Source organism: Rana temporaria, chromosome 4, assembly GCF_905171775.1.
Source record: "Rana temporaria chromosome 4, aRanTem1.1, whole genome shotgun sequence".
Lineage (NCBI taxonomy): Eukaryota > Metazoa > Chordata > Amphibia > Anura > Ranidae > Rana > Rana temporaria.
The window spans coordinates 149836003-149849498 of NC_053492.1; positions in this window are offsets into that span (position 1 = coordinate 149836003).

Genomic DNA, 13496 nt, shown 5'->3' on the forward strand with positions numbered 1-13496 from the left:
ACACTTTTGTTTTTGCTATAAAATTACTTAGAACCCCCAAACATTATATTTTTTTTAGCAGAGACCCTATAGAATAAAATTGGCGGTCGTTGCAATTTTTTATGTCACACTGTATTTTGCGCAGCGGTTTTTCGAACGCAATTTTTTTTTGGAAAAAAAAAAAAAACTTTTATGAATAAAATAAATAAATAAAAACACTAAGTGCCGGTTCACACTACTGGGACTTGGGATCCTACTTGTGTCGCCCCAAGTCGCGCGTACATGAGAAATTCAATTGAAGTGAATGGAGCCGTCTTAATACACACTACTGAAATCGCTCCGACTTCAGAAAAGGTTCCTGTACTACTTCACGGGAACTTCAAGGCGACTTGTAGCCATAGATTTCAATGGAAGTCGTCTCTAAGTCGGATCTCCGTCTTAACTGAAGCAACTTTACAGGAAGAGAAAATAGTTTACTCAGGCAAACCCCTCCCTCCCACAGAGCTAATTATTCTGTGATTGGTCACATCCAAAGTCGCCTGTCCTAGAGGCAACTTTAAGTCGCGTCGAAAGTTGCTCCAAGTTGCGCTGAAGTTGCCTTGCAAAGTTGCGCTGTAAGTCGGGTTCCTGCCCCTGTGTGAACCGGCACTTAAGTTCTCCCAATTTTTTTGTATAATGTGAAAGATGTTGTTACGCCAAGTAAATAAATACCAAACATGTCACACTTTAAAATTATGTCTGCCTTGGGACTTCCATATCATCCATCTTTGTATCTTTATATTATTATTATACATTAAAAAAAATTTAAGTAAAAAAAATTGTGTCTGTCCGTAGAATGGTGGCCATTAAAACTTTCCATAGGCGACGCTTTAAACGTCTTTACAGGTTACCAGTTTAGAGTTGAAAAGAAGGTCTGGTGATAGAATTATTGCCCCCGCTCTGACGTTCGCGACAATACCTCACCTGTGGTTGGATCGCCATTTACATAACATATGCGTTCGCATTATGTTTTATTATTTATTTAATACAAAAATCTAATTTTTTACACTTTTTTTGTACTAACTTTATTGCTATCACAAGGGATGAACAACATCCCTTGTGATAGCATGGGCTGCTGTGACAGGTCCTCTTTATGGAGAGGTTTGGGGTCTGCACATCTGATTTCCGTATAGTCAGTACACAAATCTATCACACAAAAGTCGAAAGTACAAACAGCGCATGCTCGGAATCAATGCTCACCAAACATGAAATTAGCAGAAGGTGCCCAATGGGTGGCGCTCAAGAGATTCAATTCCTCCTAGTACGTCATTGCGTTTGTGGTATGACAATTTGTGTAACAGTATGCAAGACAAGATCCTGGCCAGGGGTCAAGTCCTGGGGAAAAAAGTGTGGGAACTCCCACCCAAGATCCACTCCCCCACCAAAAAAAAAAATGATACGCTCTTATGCATAATTACTAAAGCGCATATCTTTTTTTTAAGAAAGTTCTTTCTAAATCCCGCGATAACTTGCGGCAGACCTCCGCATTGTCTCCTGGGAACAATGACAAAAGCTCCCAGGAGACATTGCGGCATAGAGGAAGTGATGGAATACCCGCACACTACCTGATGAATCCATATACAGGAAGCGGCCAGTAACATAAAGGATTACTAAGCTTCGCCTGCCCCTGACAGTGAGTCAAGCTGGGCATCGCCACTCAGTGAAGGATTAGCTGGGGCGGCTCGGCTGCTTTAGTCCTGCAAAGTGAACTGCGTTCCTGCTGTGAAAAAACTTCATGAACTCCGTTCCCACGCGTTCCCGCAGGACTTGAGCCCTGATCCTTGCAAATGGCATTTTAACAAAAATCGATTCGCGGTAAATCCCGCGGTCCCGCGAGCAGTGCGAGTGTCCCGCAATTTCGCGCCCCCCCCCCCGCCCGCGAATACCGTGATTCGCGGTAAATCCTGCAGTCCCGCTATTCGCGGTAAATCCTGCAGTCCCGCTATTCGCGATAAATCCTGCGGTCCCGTGATCGACGCCAACACCCCCCCCCCCCCGCTCAACAACTTTGATTCCCCCCCTGCTCAACAACTCTGATCCACGGAATTCCCCCCCCCCGTTCAACAACTCTGATCCGCAGCCCCCCCGTTCAAGAACTTTGACCCGCGGAACCCCCCCGCTCAACAACTCTGATCCACGGAATTCCCCCCCCTCAACAACTTTGATCCGCAGACCCCCCCCCCCCGCTCAACAACTTCATTTGGGGGGTATGCTCATTTGTCCCTCATTCTTGTTGAAAAGTTGGGAGGTATGGGTTCATCGACTTGATTCTGAGCATGCCCGGGTTTGGAACCGATGCTTTTGCGTTCTAACTATCGGTCAGGCGTCCATCGGTCCAATTTTAAAGCAAGTTCTCTGTTTCTGGACTGAAGGACTACAGACCGATGCAGCCCACACACGGTCGGTTTGGACCGATGAAACTGAACTTCAGTCCGTTTTCATCGGTTTGGACTGATCGTGTGTACAGGGCCTAAATGTTTATTTTCTTTGTCTGAATTTCTTACTTCCTGTTTCTCCTCAGTAAGCTTGCCCCCATCATCCGAGCCGTTCTGGCTGGGGGTTAGTCAGCCAGAACAGCTTACTGAGGAGAAACAGGAAGTGAGAAATTCAGACAAAGAAAAAAAAAACATTTAGAAGGGAAATGGAAGGTCCCTACCACATATGTAAATGGTGATTGCACCACACTTGGGAGGTATTGCCGCGGACATCAGAGTGAGAGCAATAATTCTAACTTCAGAGCTCACGTTTAGCGCTAAACTGCTTTTAAAGTATCACCTATGGATACTTTTAGGTACCATAGTTTGTTGCCATTTCACAGGCATGTGCAATTTTTAACGTTTGACGTGTTTCTGCCCCGCTTATAGGGCACCTGGGGATGACGGCTTACCCATGGAAATATACACAAAATATTCAGACATCATTTTGACACACCTACTTACCTGTCCAGGTACATTGCTTACCACCGTCAATGACAAGGGCCATGATTGTTTTGCTTTTGAAACCCAGCAAACCCCATGGACCCGAGTTCATTATAGGCCAATCTCGCTTCTTCAGTCTGAAATGAAGATATTAGCAAAAGTACTGGCACTTAGGTTGAATAAGGTCACCAGTACTTTGTGGACTGGACCAAATCATTTGGCGTAGGGGGGATTATGGTGTGGGGTTGTTTTTCAGGGGTTGGGCTTGGCCCCTTAGTTCCAGTGAAGGAACTCTTAAGGCGTCAGCATACCAAGACATTTTGGACAATTTTATGCTCCCAACTTTGTGGGAACAGTTTGGGGACAGCCCTTTCCTGTTACAACATGACTGCGCACCAGGATCTAACCCCTCACCACTCTATCCAAAACAAAATAAAAAACAAATAAATAAAAAAGTTTGCCTAGACATATACTATAATGTATGTTATATCACCACGTTTTGGTGTCTTTCCATCGCTTTCAATGGAAAGCGCATCTTGAAAACAAGTGTGAGTCTAGTCTAAAGCCTGGTACACGCGATCGGATTTTCCGCGGACAAGGGGTAGGACTTTTGTCCGAAGGGCGTTGGCCATGAACTTGTATTGCATATAAACGGAAAAGAATTGTCAGCCAAAAACACAAAACTATGTGGTTTTTCAGCTCTTTAGCGCCACCCTTTGGGCAAATTCTGCTAAAGTTGTCTTATGGTTAGCATTGCTTCTGAGCATGCCTGTTTGTACTTTGGATTTTTTTCCGAAGGACTTCTGTACACACATGATTGGATAATCCGACAACACACATTTGTTGTCGGAAAAATTGAAAGCATGCTATCCAACATTTGTCGGCGGAAAATCAGACAATTGTCTGATGGAGCGTACAAACGGTCGGATTTTCCGACAACAGCCCGCCATCACACAATTCCCGTCGGAAAATCCGATCGTGTGTATGGGCCTAAAGACTGGCTATGCATTGCAGTAATGCACGGAAATGTTCACATTTTACCACACATCACCATACCACACTGTATTATGGGCTCAGTGGTCATTCATTAGAATTGTGTCCTGATCCACACATAGAAATGCAATACAGACCAGAAAGTTATCTGATGTGAAAAAGCAGCAGAAACATGCCCAAGCATGTACAGCATAATATTAGTGTCTGTGCACTTCAACCCCCTCCTACAATCCCAACTGTAATGGCAGGCTGAAGGAGATGTCAATCCAATCACAATCTCATATACCATTTAGTATGTTATTAAAACTTTAATATTTTTAATCTTTTATTAAAGCGGTAGTAAAAGTTTCCCCTTGCAAAGCAATATTATAACGTTCTAGTATTATAATGTGCTAGGATACTAGCACATTATAAAATATCTACATTAACCACTTCTACACAGAGGATGTCATATGACGTCCTCGACTTTGTGCGGTGATATCTGAATGATGCCCGCAGCTACAGGCATCATTCAGATATCATTGTTTGCAGCCGGCGCCGGCTTATGACGATATAGATTTTTCCGGTGACCAATCATCTCTATGACCGTCGGAGGCCCGGGCGCGATGTTGTGACGTCACGCCCGGGCACCCGGAAGTAAACAAAGCCGCAATCGCGGCTGAAAGCATGAGATCGGTGAATTTATTTTCACAATCTCATGCTTTCCAGCCTGGAGGAGAGATGTGGGGTCTTATTGACTCCGCCTCTCTCCATAAAGAGGACCTGTCACAATATATTCCTATTACAAGGGATGTTTACATTCCTTGTAATAGGAATAAAAGTGATTAATTTTTTTTTTTTTTGAAGTGTAAAAAAAATTAAATAAGTACAATTTTTTTTTTTAAACGCCCCTGTCCCCAGTAGCTCGCGCTCAGAACCAAACAAGCATTTAAGTCCCGCTCACATATGTAAACGCCGTTCAAACCCCACATATGAGGTATCGCCGCGTGCGTTAGAGCGTGTGCAATAATTCTAGCACTAGACCTCCTTTGTAACTCAAAAATAGTAACCTGTAAAAAAATTTAAAGCGTCGCCTATGGATATTTTACCGAAGTTTGGCGCCATTCCATGAGTGTGCGCAATTTTAAATTGCGACATGTTAGGTATTTATTTACTCAGCGTAACATCATATTTCACATTATACAAAAAAATTGGGCTAACTTTACTGTTTTTTTTGTTTTTTTTTACAGGGTTTTTTTTCTCTTTCTTTTTTTTTTTCTTCAGAGTTTACAACCTCTTTAAAGTGACACTAAATGATTTCCGTATTCCTTTAAAAAAATCCATATAAATCTACTACCTAATTTCCCCGTAATGAATTTTTCATGAAACTGTGTCTTACTGTGTTTTGCTGTCTCCTTGTAATACTCTCCATGCACTCTCCATTCTACTCCCACCTCTGTTTGTTAGGAATGAGCAGTACTTGTGAGTTGCAGTCATATTCACCCAAATATACTCGCGTATAAGCCAAGTTTTTCAGCCCTTTTTTAAGGCTGGAAATACCCCCCTCGGCTTATACTCGAGTCAGTGTACCTGAAATTATTGACAGGCTGCGGGCGTCCATTGTTTAACCACTTAAGAACCGGACCAATTCTCACACCTCTCCCCATTCTTCAGCTCCAGGGACCGATCGCGGGACTCTGGCGGCGATCGGGTCCGCGGGTCCCGCGGCCACGGAGCTTCGGACCCACTGCTGGGCAATAAACAATCACGTACAGATACGTGATTGTGCCCAGCTGTGCCATTCTGCCAACGTATATCGGCGTTAGGCGGTCCATAAGTGGTTAAAAGTCGCGGTCTCCTCCTGGTCCCTTCCGTGATAGGCGTTTCTCAGCAGACACATTCCCGCCTATCACAAACATTCTCTCATCCTCGGACTCAGTTTCCCAGCAGACACTGTGTTCAGTGTTCCACCAATCACGGACGTCTTTTCATCCTCAGACAAGAGGACGTCTGTGATTGGCAGAACACTGAACACAGAGTCTGCTGCTGGGAGTCCGAGGATGAGAGAACATCCGAGATAGGCAGAACTGTGTCTGCTGAGAAACGCCTATTACTGAAGGAACCAGGAGGAGACCACGACTTTTGAATGGACGCCCGCAGCCTGTCAATAATTTCAGGTACACTGACTCGGGCACAGTGAGGCTGCAATGGGCACAGTAAGGATGCACACAGTGGGGTTGGCACAGTGAGGTTGCAATGGGCACAGTGAGGATGAGCACAGTGAGATTGGGCACAGTGAGGTTGGCACGGTGAGGATGGGCACAGTGAGGATGGGCACAGTGAGGTTGGCACAGTGAGGCGTGCAAATGGGCTTATACTCGAGTCAATACGTTTTCCCATTTTTTTGTGGTAAAATTAGGTACCTCGGCTTATACTCGAGTATATACAGTACTATTCCAAGCACACTACAAATCCCATCGACTATAGTACGTAGTCCATCTTGGGACCAAGCAAGAGAGGTTCCTACATGATGTGGGACCATGGAGAAGGAACGTAGAGACCCTCAAATAGGAAGTCAGGTGACAGCAGGGAAAGGACAGGAAATTGGAGATTCCGAGGGTGCTGGGATCAAAAGAAGGCACATTTTTTAGTTAATAATGCATACTTGAATATAATTTTCTGTGTAATACAATACTCTCCATCTCTGTTAGTAGATATGGAACTGCTTGGAGACACAGATATTCAACAATTGAATATTAATCGCTGAAATTCACTCCTAAAATGCCAGTACAGCCTAAATTTTATGTAAATAGTTTTTTTTTCTCTTGTATTTACGCAGCGTTTTACGTATTGTGCTTTTTACATCGGTCGATGCCTCAAGGAGCTTATAATCTAATGCCGCGTACACACGATCGGAATTTCCGACAACAAAACTGTGTTTTTTTTCCTGACGGAATTTTGGCACCTTTGCTCCCCCTATTGTTTCAGGAAGGAGAGTGGGGAAGAGTCCGGTATATATGTCACACACGCATATGTGTTGGAGTTTTGAAGTGCACACCCTAATACAATAGGCTGCGCACACCTATGCATGCCGGATTTCTAGCCCCTGCCGCAAGAACACAATAGCTTCCCTGGAAGGATCCCTCCATCAACCACAGGTTGCAGGAAAGAAAATCGAGTCATCTATGACCTGCCTAAAGCCGGCCATAGACAGAGCGATTTTCTTTCCTGCAATCATGGGTTGCAGGAAAGAAAATTGCTTGATTTCCCCATCATAGTCAGTGTTGACACAGGAATATCTCCAGCAGAGAACGCAGTGAATATTGCTAGCAGCTATAACAGCTGCTAGAAATAATCACATGTAAAACCCAACAGGCTGGTTGTACCCAAGTTGATCGATCAATCAACCTGGATACATTCAGCCTGCCCATACATGGTTCTAATCTTGGCCGGTTACTGCTAAACTGGCCAAGATTTAAACCATCTATGGCCAGCTTAAGCCACTATGTTGCCAAAAACGTTTGTCTTGAATTCTTTTTTTTTTTTAAGATTTTTGAAAGTGATGAAAATGATAGCTCAGTCTATAAACTTGTATATTCCTTTCATGCCTAAGCCTATTTTTGACATTTGGTGTTTACAAGTTAAAATCCATATTTTTTGCTAGAAAATTACTTAGAACCCCCAACTATTATATATATATATTTTTTTTTAGCAGAGAATCTAAAGAATAAAATGGCGATTGTTGCAATATTTAAAAAAAAAAAATTATTATTATTTATTTTTATAATATTATTTTTTTTTTATTTTTTTTACATTTTGATAATTTTTATTGCTGTCACAAGGAATGTAAACATCCCTTGTGACAGTTAGGCCTTGTACACACGAGCAGACATGTCCGATGAAAACGGTCCATGGACCGTTTTTATTGGACATGTCTGCTGGGAGTTCTTGGTCTGATGTGTGTACACACCATCAGACCAAAATCCCCGCGGACAGAGAATGCGGTGACGTAGAAGACACCGACGTTCTCTAACACACGAGTTCAATGCTTCCACGAATGCATAGAATCAATTTGACGCATGCGCGGGATTTCGGGCCGCTGGTTATACGTCATAACCAGCGGACATGTCCGATGAGTCGTACTAACCATCGGACATGTCCGACGGACAGGTTTCCAGCGGACAAGTTTCTTAGCATGCTAAGAAACTTTTGTCCGCTGGAAACCTGTCCGCTAGGCCGGAAAAACTGTCCGCTAGGCCCTACACACGGTCGGACATGTCCGCGGAAACTGGTCCACGGACCAGTTTCAGCGGACATGTTCGGTCGTGTGTACAAGGCCTAATAGGTGGTGACAGGTACTCTTTATGGAGGGATCGGGGTCTAAAAGACCCCTGATCACTCCTTTGCACTTAGTATTCAGATCGCCAAAAACGGCGATTCTGAATACTGTGTACTTTTTTAAATCCGGCGCCATTGGCAGCCGAGAAACCCGGAAGTGATGTCATGACGTCGCTTCCGTGTTTCCATTGCGGAGACTGAATCAAAGCCGTTTACGGCTTAATTTCAGTCTGCAACTGGACACCGGAGGCGACGGATGTAGGATCGGGTCTCCGGCCCGGTCAGAGCTGCGAAATGCAGCGGGAGGGGGGGTGTCCCCTCCCGCTCCTCCGGCGTTACAACCAAGCGGCTTTTAGCCGCATCGGTTGTTATGTGTGGATACCTAATCGCCCGCTCTAAACAACGGTACCGGGATGATGCCTGCAGCTGCAGGCATCATCCCGGTATAACCCCCGAAAGCCGAGGACGCATATATGCGTTCGCTCGGCGTGAAAGGGATATAATCAAAAACTGGTCACATATCATTATAGTTTCTATTTAAATATGGCTTACAAGCTGCATGTGGCACACTGTATCCCAGCACACTCTTCTCTATGTTTTCTGTTACGACGCATACATGGGAAAATATGACACATGCTAATATGAAACATACAATAATGATGATGCTTTGTTTGAGCATTTAAGGAGGGGCTGGGTTTGGCTTTCTAAAAATCTATAAAATCAAATCCAGTACTGTAAATAGCAAGTTGTGCTTTATAGGCAAGGTATTCCCTTACACCATGAAATCATCCATGACTCACGGCATGTACAAAGTAAAGTATTTACAATGGATGCTGAAATTCTTTCGGATTATAAATTTTTATGGATGTGAACTGTAACGTGACAGCCCATACAGCAATTCTCAGCAGAAGATCAGACACAGTAGTCCACTATAGCTTTGTGATAGTGATGTGATAATGCTTTAAATTAATTTAAATGATAAAGTCACATACACTATATTACCAAAAGTATTGGGACACCTGCCTTTACACGCACATGAACTTTAATAACATCCCAGTCTTAGTTCATAGGGTTCAATATTGAGTTGGCCCACCATTTGCAGCTATAACAGCGTCAACTCTTCTGGGAAGGCTGTCCCCAAGGTTTAGGAGTGTGTCTATGGGAATGTTTAACCTTTCTTCCAGAAGCACATTTGTGAGGTCAGGCACTGATGTTGAACAAGAAGGCCTGGCTCACAGTCTGCACTCTAATTCATTGCAAAGGTGTTCTATTGGGTTGAGGTCAGGACTCTGTACAGGCCAGTCAAGTTCCTCCACCCCAAACTCGCTCATCAATGTCTTTATGAACCTAGGTTTGTTCACTGGTCCAAATCATTTAGTGAAGGGGGGATTATGGTGTGAGGTTGTTTTTCAGGTGTTGGGTGTGAAGGGAACTCTTAAGACGTCAGCATACCAAAACATTTTGGACAATTTCATGCTCCTAAGTTTTTGGGAACAGTTTGGGGACGGCCCCTTCCTGTTCCAACATGACTGTGCACCAGTGCACAAAGCAAGGATCATAAAGACATGGATGAGTGAGTTTGGGATGGAGGAATTTGACTGGTCTGCACAGAGTTCTGACTTCATCCCGATAGAACACCTTTGGGATGATTTAGAGTGGAGACTGTGAGCCAGGCCTTCTCGTCCACAGCAGTGCTTGACCTCACAAATGTGCTTCAGGGAGAATGGTCAAACATTCCCATAGACACATTCCTAAACCTTGTGTACAGCCTTCCCAGAAGATTTGAAGCTGTTATAGCTGCAAAGGGTGGACCAACTCAATATTGAACCCTATGAACTAAGACTGGGATGCTATTAAAGTTCATGTGTGTGTAAAGGCAAGCGTCCCAATCCTTTTGACAATATAGTGTATATTGGCAGAAAAAAATTGTAGTTTTTTTATTTGTTTGCAAATGAAATTCACAGCATTGTAATTCTCAATCAGTGGACCACGGGTGCAATGCCAGGCTCTCGCGGACTCTTTTTCCAGCTCTATGCCCATACAGAGGTGCAGCCTTTCAGTTGGAGAGCTAAAGAAAGTGTTAATGGACAATGAGTGTGGCGATCACTCCACTGAGAACTACAAATCCATCCATCGTGGTGGCAGATGGGATTTCTAATCTATTCATTTACAGATCTCTGTAAATAATAACACAGCTATGCAGTTGGAACCCCGAACAGCCACTTTGATTTGATATCTGACAGTTGCTGTGGGGGAGAAGACCCCCAAACGCTGTCAGAGGGAGGGCTGTTTTGGATGTGAGGGGGGGGGGGGGTCCAGTTGGCACCATGTTACTCATTAAACCCTAAATATGGGTGTAACATGTAATATGTTCTTTTTTTTTTTTAACCAAGAAAAACAAGTTTATTGATCAAAGATTTGACACATACAGTCCAAAGTACCGCAATCATATCCAATATAGCAGACCCATACATGGCCATATACAGAACAGTGGTATATGTGAACCGAAAAGAACATATTGAAAGGACATATAAACCGCATCCAACCCCCGCACCACCCCCTGTCCCGCTAACCCAAGAGTTTGTCCATGACTAGGTCATTCGGGGCTAGCCCCGGCGTTCCCAACCACAAGTCCCATAACCTTTCAAATTTACCAGAGCAACCCCTATGCTGGTATATAACCTTCTCCATCCTCAACCCTTTTCCCAAGTGCAGTGATCCACTCCCTAACCGTGGGGGGCACCTCGGATATCCAATGCAGCATAATCAGTTTCCTGGCCATAAAAAGGGCCCTGGTGATGGCCTCTCTAGTATGGGGTTCCCATTTCCAGCTCATCTAAAAGATTCAGGAGACATTGCTTAGGATCTAACGGGATCGAGACCTGGAATACTGTGTTTAGTGTGTCTGTCACCCCCGCCCAGTAAGTGTGCAACTTGGGACAGCGCCAGAGCATGTGTATCAGATCCCCATGGTCTCTTTTACATCTTGCACATGTCGGTGTGGGCCGCAGTCCCAGTAATATGTTCTTTAAGGTGGACTTAAACCTCGTACATGCTATCAGTTTTTTTTCCCGTTCAACCCAAGGAACGTAGGAGCTTGGCTGTAGCTTGTTGTACTAACTATGCAATGTTAGTACAACCATCTCCCAGCGCCGGCTGCCAACGCTCATCTGATGCTGATTTTCCACCATGCTCGTTCGGTCGGCTTTCTTTCAGACAGGCTGGTCTACACACAGGCTGAATGTCAACCGGTTTCTGTTGAACTTGCCGATCCAGCTGATATTCAATCCATGTGTACCAGGTTTTAGCCTTTAAGGCTTTTTTTTTTTTTTACTTTGGTCTGCCTTGCCTCCTTATGTCCATGTAGATTTGAAAGAAATCTCATTCTAATCTCATTAGAATGTCCACGTTTGTTATTGTGGTGTGCTTGTACAAATGTGCTTTCATTTTGACTATACTGTAAGTGCACTTTGCACCAAGTTCCCTGAAACATCTACCAAGCATGGTCCAAGCAGATGGATATGTCTGAACGCTCAGCAACATGTTCATTTGACAAGGAGAATGAGGCCCCTTTCACATGTATGGATCCCGTGAGGATCCGTATATGTCTTATCCGCTTGCTCAGCGGGGATCCCTCCGCTGATCCCCGCTGAGCCGGCAGATGACAGGGTGGTCCCCGCACACTGTGCAGGGACCATCCTGTCAGATCTCCGCTCTCCCCTATGGGAGGATCAGATGAACACAGACCGTCTGTCCGTGTTCACCCGATCCGCTCTGCAGACGGATGGAAAAATAGGATTTTCCTCCGTATGCAGATTTAGAGCATTGCGGACCCGGATGAGATCAGATGTCAGCGGATGTTTATCCGCTGACACCCGCTATCTCATAGGGATTAATGTATGTCCCTTTTTCATCCGTAAACGGTGTGTGAAAGGGGCCTTATTTTTTTGGGAAAAAAAATAAATTTATTATTATTATTTTTATTTAGTTTTTGTATTTTAGACTTCAATGCATTGAAACCACAGTCAGTATATCAAATAAGCATCAATCTAGGTCCTGCAGGCTCCTCCTTCATTGCCTGGTTCGTATAGAGGAGGGGTCTCCAAACTGCAGCCCGAGGGCCAAATGTGGCCCTTTGCTAGCCTTTATCTGGCCCTTGGGGCACTATTCCTCCCACTGATATGTGGCACTATTTCTAACACTGACACTAACAATGGGGCACTATTTCTTCCACTGATACCAATGATGGGATACTATTCCTCCTACTAATAGGGACACTACTCCTACTAACCACCAACCCTGAGGCCATATTTATTTTCACTCATGCTAAGCCTGTGACATTTTCTGCACCCACTGGCCACAATCCAGCCCTCCTAATGTCTGAAGGACAATAAACAGGCCCTTTGTTTAAAAAGTTTGGAGACCCCTGGTATAGAGCTATGGACTTTCAGTTACGAAGCTGGTGGACGTATCAATGGACCACAAGTGTGGTGATATCACTGTACTTGTGTTGAATTAGGACTACAGTTACTATGCCGAAGTGGCTTTTTTTTTTTCATTAACAACTTGCTGTGAGTGAATGAATGACATGAGTGTGCACGCCCAAATTTGAAAAATGGCAGGAGCCAGCGGGGAGAAGAAGGGAGTTGGTTTAGAAGCGAGGGCTGTACACGTTGACCATGTTTCATGTTACACCCCAAATATGGATGGAGCATGGTCAAAAAGATGGAATTATCCTTTAAAATGGACTATGTGCTGAAGTGCTTGTTAGTACTTACCTGAACAGCCCCCCTTGGGCCAGAATTATTATTATACAGGATAGAGCCAACCGTTTATGCAGCGCTTTACAACATGCGGGCAGACAGTACAATTACAATACAATTCAATACGGGAGGAATCAGAGGGCTCTGCTCGATAGAGCTTACAATCTAGGATGGCTGTTTCAATCCAAGGATCTTAGTGTAATGTAACACTCAGTGCTCATAGGCACGAGAGTATTGTCTGCCATCCATGGGCAGAGTGTATTCCAAGATACAAAGGTCTTTCCACTTTTTACCCAACAATGACCCACCCTGCATGAAGTGCCTTTGTCTTCATACTGCTGGGGGTCTCCATACGCCATACTGATTGACTGTTTCCAGCGCCAGGCAGTAGGGTAATGCAGATCTGACCATGCAGGTTAGCTGCTGGAGGGAATGCTCCTGGGCTTCCCAACCACTAAACACTGATAGAATTATCAGCCTATTATTA